The sequence below is a fragment of the Thalassophryne amazonica genome, chromosome 3 (genome assembly GCF_902500255.1).
Source record: "Thalassophryne amazonica chromosome 3, fThaAma1.1, whole genome shotgun sequence".
Classification (NCBI taxonomy): domain Eukaryota; kingdom Metazoa; phylum Chordata; class Actinopteri; order Batrachoidiformes; family Batrachoididae; genus Thalassophryne; species Thalassophryne amazonica.
In genome coordinates this window covers 69,267,017-69,273,634 of record NC_047105.1, presented here as the reverse complement: position 1 = coordinate 69,273,634, position 6,618 = coordinate 69,267,017, and the positions used below count along the sequence as shown (strand labels likewise).

The window sequence follows — 6,618 nt, the reverse complement described above, 5'->3', positions numbered from 1 at the left end:
TACACGTGCTTTGTGATCCACAAACACAAATTTCTGATTTGTAACTTGTGTGTGGGTTTTTACAAATAAATGTTTATTTGCAAAACTGAAAATTCTGTTTGTGAAGGGTGATTCAGCATTGGTGGATCACCGAACACACACATTCATCACTTTGCTAAGTTACGCAATACTGAGACATTCTCAGCGCAAAACTGCAGTTGAGATCCATAAATATGTCAGTCGCTATTCACGTTATTGGCAGAATTGTTGGAGGGGCTGAGGGGGAGCTTGGCTCATTATTGGGGGGGCTTAAGCCCCCCCGGCGCCACCACTGTTCCATGTGAATTCTGATGAAGCCTTGTCAATCAATCAATCAATCAATTTTATTTATATAGCGCCAAATCACAACGAACAGTTGCCCCAAGGCGCTTTATATTGTAAGGCAAGGCCATACAATAATTATGTAAAAACCCCAACGGTCAAAACGACCCCCTGTGAGCAAGCACTTGGCGACAGTGGGAAGGAAAAACTCCCTTTTAACAGGAAGAAACCTCCAGCAGAACCAGGCTCAGGGAGGGGCAGTCTTCTGCTGGGACTGGTTGGGGCTGAGGGAGAGAACCAGGAAAAAGACATGCTGTGGAGGGGAGCAGAGATCGATCACTAATGATTAAATGCAGAGTGGTGCATACAGAGCAAAAAGAGAAAGAAACACTCAGTGCATCATGGGAACCCCCCAGCAGTCTACGTCTATAGCAGCATAACTAAGGGATGGTTCAGGGTCACCTGATCCAGCCCTAACTATAAGCTTTAGCAAAAAGGAAAGTTTTAAGCCTAATCTTAAAAGTAGAGAGGGTGTCTGTCTCCCTGATCTGAATTGGGAGCTGGTTCCACAGGAGAGGAGCCTGAAAGCTGAAGGCTCTGCCTCCCATTCTACTCTTACAAACCCTAGGAACTACAAGTAAGCCTGCAGTCTGAGAGCGAAGCGCTCTATTGGGGTGATATGGTACTATGAGGTCCCTAAGATAAGATGGGACCTGATTATTCAAAACCTTATAAGTATGAAGAATTTTAAATTCTATTCTAGAATTAACAGGAAGCCAATGAAGAGAGGCCAATATGGGTGAGATATGCTCTCTCCTTCTAGTCCCCGTCAGTACTCTAGCTGCAGCATTTTGAATTAACTGAAGGCTTTTCAGGGAACTTTTAGGACAACCTGATAATAATGAATTACAATAGTCCAGCCTAGAGGAAATAAATAAATGCATGAATTAGTTTTTCAGCATCACTCTGAGACAAGACCTTTCTAATTTTAGAGATATTGCATAAATGCAAAAAAGCAGTCCTACATATTTGTTTAATATGCGCTTTGAATGACATATCCTGATCAAAATTGTTGTCAGTTACAGCTAGCTCTGGTGGCCACTAAGGCTACTGTTGTGTGTTATGACTGTTTTATTTCACTTTACGAACGCTTCATAAATGCTGACGCTGTTTCGGGACCAGACGTGATAGTTTTTCGACTTCCAAAGCAAAAGTAAAAGTTCCACAACCACCGCTGTCACATGATTTTTAAAGTGGGCGGGAGCCATTTGCGTGACGCCAGTGACGTATTACGTACGCGTGGTTTTGGAGGAGGAAGTGAAAGGGGAACAGAGTCTGAGGACGACGGCAAATAGTTAGCTCGCTGGCAGTCACTCTTCCAGGAAAAGTGGCAGATTTTCCACTTTAATTGTACTGCGTATGCGTCGTTCGATTGTTATATTGTTTTTGATGTTTGTGCTAAAAGATAGGAATTTTTGTTAAACAATAGTAACGAAGTTAACGACATCAAACGAAGTGCCAGCGAGCTAGCTGTCAGCCTAGTTAGCCTGAACGGTTACAGCTAGTTAGCCGGCAGGTACATCGATACTGAAAAGTCGCTACTCCGGTGGTAAAAGCTGAAGGTAAGTGCTTCACACGGCAGTAGTCTGGCTCTACGGGGAATCTAAACAGCACTTTGTCCACACGAACTGTCGTGTTACCTCCGCTGCTGCTATTTGGTGTCATGTTTATCGAGAGGTAGTCTGGCGTAAACCAGGCCTGCGATTCCAGCAAGGAAGAGGAACCAAGGAACCCAATTTTTCTGTTGATCAAGACGTCATGAGAACTGATCCCCTTTGTTGAATTATGATCATTCACTTAATTGGATGAAATACTTATTATCTAGGACATTCGTTTCAGACTTGTATAATGTGATGAACATGGGATGAGGGGCTCACACTTTAGCTGGAAAAAGATTAAATCATACTGTCAAGATATGTTTTCGTTACGATAAGTTTCACATTCTTTGGTGCCAGCACTGAGCAGACAGAACGAGTTAAGTGTCTTAATTCAGGAATAAGTGAGTTTAGCATTTAAGCGCTAAGGATAAATACAGTAGGATCAGACCTAATGAAAAGAATAATCAACAACAATAGTAAACCATGGAAAAGGGAAGTCAACAGGATTAAGGAAAAACTGCAGATAATGGATCAAACAAGCAAAGGAGGTATAAAAAGGAAAATAGGCGAACATCAAAGAACAAGGAGAGATCAAATCAAAGGTAAAACTTTACATTGAAAATGTAAAAACGTTGGAAGTAGGAAAAAGGAAACCCTACCTGGACAAACTAAACAGAATGGAAGCACATAGCATCATGATGGCAAGAACAAGAATGCTGGCAGTAAAATGCAACTATAGGAATAAATATGCCAATGTATCCTGTAGGTTCTGCAATGCTGAGGAGGAAACTCAAAAACATATACTAGAGGAATGCCAGCAAATCAATAGGCAAGAATGCCAGAAAGTAACAACAGAGGATATCTTTGAAGAAGATACAACCAAATTAAGAGAAACTGCAAAAGCTCTTACACGGATCGAGGAAAAGCTAAAACACTAATGTGCTGCTCCCCCCTCAAAATGGTAGGGGAGCCCCCAGCAGACCTGGGAACGCACACACGAGAAGAAGAAGGGGCTGCTGGGTAATGTCAGTGATCAAGTCCCGTAAACATTGCGCACTCCCAGGATCAGAAATGCACAAAAAAATAAATGAAAAATACCCCAAACATGGTCATTATCAAAAGCAATACATTGCAGTATTAATGGTCAGTTTATCTCTAAATTATATTTATACTATTACAGGAACTAATTGCTTACCTGTGTTGCATTTGTAAACATTACACAAAATAAATTCACAACAAATAAAATATGAATAAATAAATCCCCAAATGCTGTCATTATCTTTATCAAAATTAGTAAATTGCAGAATTAAGTCACCGTTTCTGTACATTATATTTATAAACCATTATTGCATTCACAAACATAACACAAACACAAAAAAGAAATAAATAAAAATAAAATCATAAAATAGTCATCTTTATCAAAAGCAGTTGAGCTATCCCACTAAAGAAAGTCCATGTAAGTTTTGTCTTTACATAGAAATACAGTAATAAATGTCTTCAATTAAATTCAATTTTCATGTACACACTGTCTTTAAAGTATATTATTGCCATTAGATGACGGGGAGCTCACCTCGGCGGAACCCCGGCTAGCCATGATCCACATAATAACAACATGCATGTTTGTTACTGGGAGAACACATGTTTTATATACTGTCATTCAAACATCATTCATGTCCTGCTGCTTTTGCACAAATGCAAACTTGATATGTGGAAACATTATTAAACAATAGTCAAAACTGAGACAGCAATATAAGATCACATTGCACATGCTGGACAACATCATTAGCAAAGGGCATTGGCTGAAACACTGAAATACTATGAAATTTTGCCTATTTAGGGATACATTTCTAAGTATGTTTTCCCAGTTAAAATTATTTAATTTGAACTTGGTATCCATTTTTCCAAGATTCAGGAGAGTTTTTTCAATCCAAAAAGTATGCATCCCAACTTCTACTCAAAATGCAGCTTTCTGAAAAAAAAAAAGGTAAGTGGTCTATTCTGCTATCTGCACCATGATACAACAACTTGCACCCACTGGCTATGCTCCTGCTCTTACTTTCCACTTTGGTCTCTTGCACACAAGATATGTCTACCTTTCGCCTCTCCATGACATAAGCCAGCTCTGTCCCTTTACCATTCATATGGCCAACATTTAAAGTCCCGAGTCTCACTTCCACCCTTCTACTTTTCCTCTTCTCCTACTGTCTGGACACTTCCTCCTCCTCTTATTCTTCTTTGCCCAGCAGTAGCCCGGTTTCCACTGGCACCCTGTTGAGCACCAGCACAGTTGTCGTTAACCTGAGCCTCGACCAATCCAGTATGGAAATTTGATTTGTACTCTGCACAGTTACAAAAAATAGAGATTTGCAGCGCCACCTATGGGCTGCGCCTTGAGTCAGCTGCCATGAATCACCACCTGCCTGACTCTTAGAAAAACTGACTCTTACTATGTATATAATAGTAAGCAGTGCACTGTACTTCAAGCTATGACATATTGTGAATCATCAGCTCTATGTGGTAGTATACCGTAACATACGTCACATCAAATAGTTGTCTGGGTTTATTTGGATATGTAACAGATTATGGTTAAAATTATTAAAACTTACTAATTTAGTCCACTCAGCACATCCTTTGGGATCTTGCAATTTCATTGGGAAAGTGTTTGGGACATATGTCTGTGCACAAATGCAATGTGCGGTACTTTGTTTGCCCCTGTGTCCTGGAGAAATTTGTTTTGTCCACTTCTGCATCCCTCACCTACCATCCACAGAACAATGTGGACCTGGCATGCTTCTTTCAGTTTAAAGCTGCTAATTTAACTTTAATGGCAAGATATAAATGTATCGAACACTCCGGTAATGCAGGTTCTATTCTTTGTTTACTTAAGTGGGTATGCGTGAGCTTTGACTGGAAGATTTGACATTGTCATGGTGCATGTGTGTTGGTAATGCTGATTTAGCTTCTTGTAGTAATTTGATGCAGTGTCATTTCCGGAGTTATCTCTCTGCTGAAGTAGCCTGGCCTTCATTGCAACTAACAGAGGGAAATCTCTCTCATTGGACTTCCACCAGTGAAGGGGGTCTTCTGAGAGAGAGAGTGCAGTACAGCCAGATACTTGTTCAGCTCTTCCTCAGCCCTGGTGCTGGCTGATTTGGGTGCAACTCTGACCTCAGTGAATGTCTTGCCCAGCAGATTCACCAAAAGCAGCAGATGTTCTCCTTTTAGGGACAGGACCTTCTTCTGGGCTTGCCTCTGGCTCCACAGGACTGCTGTCAGCCTCCCCAGGCGTCTCCTGATCCTGTAGGAGGAAAACATACATTGTTTTAGTTTTGTAACATGGTCCCTAAGATTATTGTTATTTGCCTGTTTTATTTGTATTCTAAAAATATTAAAATTAATTAAAAATACTATTAACATTATTAATAATATAATTTAATATATTATTTATTGTATTCATATGTTCTATTCTCTTAAGTATTTATAAAAAAAACTTATAACATCTTATCAATGTGTTTTACACTTGCTTTGTGTAAAGCACTTGGTTTGATGAAATATGCTATTTATAATCAATGAAATCACATTTTATATTATAAATATACAGTTGTGTACACACACACACAGGTATGTTTTTTTTAAAGGGTTTTAATAAATTGTAGGTTAATTTTACCTCAAGCGCTGCCTCTTTTATCACATCTGCATGGATGTCCAGCTGTTCTCTGGCAAGGAAAGGCAGTGCTTTTAAACCTGGGGTCGAGTGTAGAGGCCTTGTGGAGAAGCTTTTGGGTCTTCACACTGTTGTATCTCTTGGCCAGATCCTCATGGATCGCCCGTTTAATTTCCCGGACAAGTGTGGAGTTATCAGAGTCATCTCCTGTGTCGTGAAGAAGCTGGGGAAGCAATGGAGCGATGACTGACAGTCTAGGTGATGAATCCTCTGACATGATGTTGGTGGCGTCTCTCATTGGCCTGAGTTTCATAGTTATTTCTTCAGGATGCTTTATTTGTGCGTCACTTAGTGTGGAGGTGTCGGCTGTTATTTTTTCGCACCCCCAGGATTGGCGAGCGCGGCACATATGGCAGGCTGCTGCTCCAGAAACCTGTCGACCATCTCGTATGCGCTATTCCATCTGGTCGCGACGTCGATTTGCAGCTTGTGATCTTCCAAACCAAGAGCCTTCTGACTCACTTTCAGGGCCTCACATGCCATGGTGCTCCGATGGAAATAACCAGTGATTCGCCTAATCCTCCCTAGCACCTATGACACAGTATTGAGCTTCAGAGTTCGATGAGCTGCGAGGTTGAGTGTGTGTGTGGAAAACAAGATACATGTGTTAGGTTCTCCTCAAGCTGCATAGCAGCAAGCATGTTAGATGCGTTGTCTGTAACAATCACCAGGTCCGCGAGCGTTAGCTTCCATTCCTTTGCGACTGAGTGAAAAGTTGCATGAATGTTTTGAGCAGTGTGGCTTTCATGCATCACCCTAGTTTGCAGGACTTGAGACTGGAGCTGCCATTCTTTCAGTTTCAAGCTCAATAATCTGGCACCTTCCTGGCCAGAAAATATAAATACAACTTGGACCCTGATTGGAGCTTTCCATGAAAGGAATTATGGGACAAACACATTCAATTCTGAAGGCAGTTATAAGGAATTTTTAAATGTT

At 40.8% G+C, this 6,618-nt stretch overlaps 1 protein-coding gene across 1 annotated transcript in view; it reads left to right on the top strand.

Annotated features, from left to right (window-relative positions):
• The first annotated feature begins 1,628 nt into the window (after window positions 1-1,628).
• The window catches only part of LOC117506973 (ras-related protein Rab-7a), a 29,228-nt gene continuing 24,238 nt past the window's right edge, over window positions 1,629-6,618 (top strand). The window contains exon 1 of the mRNA XM_034166647.1: window positions 1,629-1,922. The gene's annotated coding sequence lies outside the window, so the exon portion shown is untranslated. The remainder of the gene's footprint in view (window positions 1,923-6,618) is intronic.